Source organism: Cupressus sempervirens, chromosome 10 (assembly GCF_028749045.1).
Source record: "Cupressus sempervirens isolate cs-2001-9-10 chromosome 10, ASM2874904v1, whole genome shotgun sequence".
Taxonomy (NCBI): domain Eukaryota; kingdom Viridiplantae; phylum Streptophyta; class Pinopsida; order Cupressales; family Cupressaceae; genus Cupressus; species Cupressus sempervirens.
This window is the reverse complement of record NC_143127.1, coordinates 258,214,332-258,221,476: the sequence shown is the minus strand read 5'-3', so window position 1 is coordinate 258,221,476 and position 7,145 is coordinate 258,214,332. Positions and strand designations below refer to the sequence as shown.

Here is a 7,145-nt window from a genome sequence, read left to right as displayed (position 1 = left end):
CCTGGGAAAAATCCAATCAACCAAAAATTTCTTCGATGTTTTCGAGTGCCCATGGCTGCACTCGCCAAATGAAACGATTTAGATACTTCTCGATAAAATATCATTTACACATATTACGAATTCCGGATTATCTAAATACTTTTCTCAATTCAATTAAGTAGCGACTCAAAAGTGATTAGAACTGCTAGAGTTTGTGCAGATTGCACCTGACAAATAAACGTGGACGGCAGGATTCGAACCTGCGCGGGCAGAGCCCACATGATTTCTAGTCATGCCCGATAACCACTCCGGCACGTCCACTTCTGATTTACATCTGCAGATAATCGATCCTTCACTACCTATTTCAACTTATATTTTTCATTGAATAGGAATTGTATTCGTCTGTAAAACTTTTAAAACAGTTATATTATAGATCTTCGAAGACTTTCCCGTAGCCTGTGCCATTGTTTAGCTTCAATTTTATTCTCCCTGAATAGAGAGCAACTGTGAGAACAAAAGATAAACAAACAGAAAATGTGGAGTTCCAGAAAAACCTTTTTGACTTGTAGAATTTCAAGGGAATTAGCTTATTCATATACAAACATATATGACGGCTACCCGCTCGAACTATAGAATTGCTTTGTTTGTCTATTTCTGGTTGAAGATTTATTTTTTCCTAATCCGCACATTTTAGGCACTGAATTCTTTTTCTGGCTGGAAAATTTCGTTTTTTCACTCGGACTGCATAATGAAGATCTTTCGCGTAAGTAAAGTAAAATAAAAATGTATTCTTTTGTAACTGTGGATGACTTTAGGTAGCTGTTCTACTCTGCTTTGTGTCCATTCATGAATCTATCATCCGTTTATGCTTCAAGCCACATTTGGAGTGAACATATCTGAAGTTTGTTAGAGGGCACTTTCAGGTATGAAAGTTTTAGGGAGAGAAATTAGTTTTGAGGTAAAAAGAAGAAGATCAACGAAAGTTTTTGCGTTCAACGTGTCAGAAGCTCTGTTTCTGAAGCAACATTGTTTTTGTATATTTTTGTGTTGTTAAAATGATATGATAGACTTATCATTCTCAAATTGTTGTTGGCTGGTTTCCGAAAATTATCGTCATAGTGGCAATTTGTCTATCTACATTTCGTTGTGCGTTAATATTAATCTTAAGATTGCGTTAAACTATCTCCAAAACTATTGAGTTGTACATTTTCAATTGGATTCTAAAGCACCTGTTTAGTAAATAGAAGTGTAAATTTAGATAATCAATCAACCCAAACATCAGCTCATCCAATTCACAGTGATATGAAGTGCGGAGAAATGCAAAACTTCGATCTGGAGATGAGCTATCCAAGCATTAAAGGGCGAAATTAAGAGACAAGTAGGGCAAAAATCATACTAAACAAAGACATATCCAGTTGCGCTTAGAGCAGAGTAAGCATCAGAAGCATAAACAGTTAAAAGAACTTGTTTTGATACTAAGTTAAAAACTAGGCACATAGGCAACTAGATGAGAGAAACCCAAATATGGGCTCTCAAGATTGCATTGTCATTCATCAAATTTATAGAGAAGAAATCCAAATATGAGCTCTTAAGATTGCATTGTCATTCATCAAATTTATAGAGGATCACGTATTAATTACTATGAAGTCACGGACTAAAGTTTGTTGTAGCAGTAATGAAGGATAGGTAAAACAATGTATAGAACATGAAAAGTATGGTCAAACTTTGTTACTACAAAGTCACTGACTAAAGTTTGTTGTAGCAGTAATGAAGGGTAGGTGAAATAGTGTACAGAATGTGAAAGGTATGGTCAAACTTTGGGTCAGTAGTCTCTGTCGACATTAGTGTTTGACCAATGATTAATTTACAATTCTAACATCCCCCCATAAATTAATCATCCAATTTTTTTACATAGCCCCCCCCTCAATGATCTAGAAACTATGGGTCATGGCCTAAAGCCTTGTTTGGTACCCATTTACACTTATTAAATATCACCATTCATATTGTTTCCCCCATCTTAATCACTTTAGATTTTTACAGTTACTCCTAACTGATGCAATTTCAAAGTGGTTTCAAGCTTATCACAAACTCCACAAACATCACACAAGTGGTTTCAAGATCACCACAAACTGAGCAATCAAGTGGTTTTGGCTCACCACAAACCCCAATCACAAATAGTTCCAAGATGACCATGAACCTCACAACAAATGGTTTCAAGATTACCACAAACCAAGAACATATTGTGCACAAACCATCACTATGGGGAAACTATCGTCACTTTGGGCTTTTCTCCTTCTGTACTTGCATCGAACTAATTATTGGGTCCATATAAAAAGAAATCCATGTATAGAGATACATGGGTTCCTAGCCACTATACTCGCTAGTTATATAGGAATCATTTTTATATATGTGGTTCATCAATGTGCTACACAAAAACTGTTAGGGTGTCAGGAAGAACCGATGGTGCACCCCTTACAATAACTCAAGTACAATACATTCTCTAAATTAATATCCATCACTCTATTGAGGGATATTAAACAAGATTGCTTTTGATACTGACACAACCTTTACAGTTAGACAAACTCACACACGGCCAAACCAAACACTTTCAACCCAAACCAGAACACATATCAAACAACCCTTTGCAATATGACTATGATCTGTTGCACACCATCTCACCTCCCATTCAAACATTTTACATCTCAGATAATCAACACTAACTCCAACAACTAATATGGATAAATCTAACATACAATTCATTCACACACACAACCCATACGACTCAATTAGAACACAAATAAAAATGAACTTACCCAATATATTTGTCCATGTCATATTGTATTGGTATGTTCTATGAAATTTTATTGAAGCAATCTTTTCAGCACCATCAATTCTAAACACTTTCCATAATTGATGTCCTTCATGTCACGGGACAACTCTCATGCTTTTGTCTCAGAAGAAATGTGTATGCATGCTTTAACACTCCCACTTGCATAGAGGTGTTTCACAAACTACTAATCTCTAATAGATAGCTTCACACAATGCTCTACTCTATCCTTTGTTTTGCGTACTCCTCACAAATGTATCATTTTCAACAATCTTAGCACACTATATACTTAGGCAGCTTCAACTTCTATCAAATTAGCAACATCAATTTCACACATCAACAACCCAAAACTTTATATGGTTTCTGTAACTTACAACTTCAAATACAATTATATCTTCTTCATAGAAATAATTTATGTTTCACATCCACAGTTCATACACAATGCAAATGTTCTAGCACTTGATCTCTCGTAGCATATCCTCCTTCAAGCTTAACATCCAAATAGAGACCTTCATGTTAGTGATGAAGACCAAGCACCATCACCAGGAGTGGAAACAACAATACCACCAGTAATAGTAGTTCTATCATGGAAAAGCCTATCGTTGTCTTAGTAGCTACATGAAACAAAGCGGAGACTATAGTGCGACCCTCCATCGGATCCGGTAATAGAGTATGCAATCCTATCTATGTGGATTTTCCATTATCTGAAGACAAACTTTAATGTCAAATTTTCCCCACTAATTAGAATGCTATAAAAACATAATGTAAAAATTATATTTATCAGTGATAGCTATTCATAAAAAATAAAACATGAATAATTATTAAATACACAAATTTAAGTATGAATGTATATGAAATACATTATTTTTACATAATATGAGTTTTTATTTATTCACGAGTCTAATTTTGTGACAATAAATTCTTTTGAAGCTTAAAAGCACATTGTTACATCAATATGTGGTATGTGTACAATTATACATGCAAATGATCATTAAAAATTTTTGACATAAAGCTAACGGGTCTCTTTTAAGAGTAAAAAAAAAGAAAAAAGAAATGAATATGGTGCTGGTACATGCTAAATATTTCATATAAAATCCTTTTTTCACATGAAATAACATGGTCAACACAACAACCCATAGTCATGCCAAAATAGAATATACATTTCACATTCAAGATACACGAAAATGAGAATAAATGCAACAACAAAAATTCAAATTCAGGTTGGCATGATACGAGATAGCCTATCTTTCCAAATAATAGATCACAACCCCAACCCAATATTTCAACATTCAAAAGACTAATTCTTGTTATAAAGGAAAAAAGGCACTTCCTTCTTCAAATTAATTAGGTTCTCACAAATTCAATAGACTTAATTGTGTCACAAAAAATAGTTGAATATATTGCATATTCATCTATCATTGGATATTGCATCCATCTTACATATTTATGCAATGTACACTTGTTTTAAAATGTTCCACTTAGCATAGACACTTATATCAATAACATTTTCAACATGAAGAACATGGACTCTTGTACTGGAAAACATCGAGATAAAACCCAATAAATCAAATTGAGAAGGTTGCAAAGGTGTAATAGAAGTCAAGATTACTATGTCCACAATAAGGAGGAAATAGTTACTTGCATGCAAATTAAAAAAATGGAATGAAATTTTAAAAAAACCCTAACAAGAAGTGCAATGGTTATATAATCGTAAAGCAATTGAAAATTTTTGGGAACAAAAAACAAAGTGCACAAAGGTATCATATAAACTTGGGCAAATAAATGTGTCAAGAACACTATACTTATCAAGAATAACATATAGGTGATGCAATGTTGTTTACTTGTGATGCTAACTTCACATAAGAACTTAGAAGATTCAAACAATAAATATATGCAATATCCAATTTGCATACATGCAAAATATGCAAGGAAAATTATCCAAGAATGCTCCTTCAAACATCATTTTGCAATGCTATTTGAAAAATATGTTTCAATGATAAAGGCATACATCAATTCTCATGATTAAACAATATGGATTTAGGATAACAATCTATTGTAATAAAAAGACTCACCCAAGTGGAAGAAATGTTCATTGCTAGAGTATGCTCGGTATTGCAAGTAACCCATGCTTTTGGAGGTCAACCCAAATAATCCCACCATAAATTTTTCATAGGAAATAAAAATGATTACAAGTGTACTTCTACAAAGAATACTAGAATTAGATGTACTTGTAGTTCTAAGATTGAATGTATAGGGGCAATAGTACAATTGTTGTGTCAGAAGAAGTCATATTAGGAATGCTTTTCAATACAAGATCGAAAATGACCCATATTATAGTGATGTTAAAATAGATTTTGAATAATTAGTAGAAACCCTTGAAATAAGAAAATACATTTCAAGGATTCTTACTAGCATTGAAACAGATGAAGTCATGGCCATGCAAAATAATGAGCAAGAGATTTATGAAGACCAAGATGAAAATGACCCATAAAATAGACTCTTCTTTGATAAAAGAATACAATACATAGGCTTTTCCTGATATGGCATTTTATGCTCTCTTTCCTAAACATCTACACAACATATGCAACTAAGGCTTAGGGAAGTGTTAAAAAATACCAAATGATAGGTTATATTTCAATTTAATGCTAAGAATATATGAGTGATGCTTGAAATTTAGTGGAGATGTTCACTCCAAAATAAACATATTCAAGTTGCCCCACTAAAAGTTAGAATATACTATAATGTCCCCTTTGGGTGTACTCTTTAATGTCTTCAAATTCAAAAATAATTTTGAATATATTTTACACTAAAAAATTTATGAAATCCATGTTTACTTCAAAAATATACAAGTTTTGAATAATATACATGCATTAAAGATAATTATTTTGTATATCAAATAACACGTGTTTACTACGGTTAATAATATGATAAATTGAATTAATATACTTAATTTTTCTCCCTATTAATTTCTCCTTACTTTATACTTCCACTTGCTACTTACTTAGACACTCTTCTTATACACAACTGGTCATAATTAATCATCTTTTACTTCCTTATTTTTTCGACCACCTTAAATATTCCTTTCACATTAAAAAATTCACACACATGCAGTCCCCTATTATTTTGGCCTTTCTCTTATGTTACTCATGTACCCCCTTTGGATGTATTTTATGCATCTAAAATCACCTCCTCATTATTAGTTCTTGGCTGTGTGGGGATACTTATGCATCTGTTGGATGCAAATAGACTAATTAAGTTAGCCAATCATATTTAAGATTTTTTTTTTTTTGACATATACAGATTTCCTATGTTTAAAATTTTTTACATATTTTTTATATTTTTAAAATGTTAATTATCTTGATGAATAAATACCAAAAAAATAAAGCACTTATATTTATACATCCTTAATTTATATTGTCTTCTTTACTTTGGAAGCTTTGTCTTCATTCTCAAAGCTTTTGTGGAGTTTTTGAATGTGGTGCACTTCCTTTGGGGTTTTTGATGGAGATTTTGTAAGGGTGCTTACAAACATAGCTTTAGCTAGTAGGTGGCAGCTTTGCAGGGGAGCTTAGAGGGAGAGCTTTAGTTGGTGGTGGTGGGGAAACTTATAGCTAGTTGTGTTGGAGGGGTTGAACCTAGGTAGATGCTAGCCTTAAGGATTTTTGTCACTACCAAAACTATGCTCATGAAGCCACCATTTAAAAAAAAAACCATACAAGTTATAAGTAGATAATCTAACACAGAGGTTGTAAGCTAAAGAAGAGGTTGTATTGTAGGATTTGGAGAAGAGATTGTACTATAGAAATTAGAGATTTATTTGGATTAATTCAGTAACTAGCACAACATAATGCTTGCAACCAACACGCCCCAAGATTTTCTTGGTTATTTTTGAAGTTTCTGCTTTGATTAATTTGGGAGATGTGATGGGAATTTGAAGAGAAGAAAAACTTACTGGAGTACATTCAGAGGTGTAGGCATCCATCTCAGGGGAAACAACAACAATAGGACTTGGGAGTTTGTGTCAAAGAAGGATAGTTTGGAATGGAAGGAAAGTTTGAACATGTTGAGAAGAGATAAGATAATTTAATGATGGAAGTTGTGAGGTTGAGATACCAGAAATAGGCCACCATAAACTAGATATAGGCCATGGGGTAGCTCATCCAAGCAACTAAGCACCACTAAACATTTCTCGTTAGGGACATGTGAAACCCTACTTTTCTTTCCTAGCTCAAATAGGAAAACCAACTCACCAAACAAATGGAAACTAGAGCATGTAATTTCGTGTTTAATTTTTTTGGTAAAATCCCCCAGTCATGAGAGAGTTTCAGGTGTTCTAGGA

The 7,145-nt window shown here is 33.2% G+C and overlaps 1 non-coding gene across 1 annotated transcript; it reads right to left on the bottom strand.

Annotated features, from left to right (window-relative positions):
* Positions 1 to 218: 218 nt before the first annotated feature.
* On the bottom strand, positions 219 to 300 carry TRNAS-AGA (transfer RNA serine (anticodon AGA)). The gene has a single exon. It is a non-coding gene; the product is annotated as a tRNA-Ser (tRNA).
* Between the last annotated feature and the right edge of the window lie 6,845 nt (positions 301 to 7,145).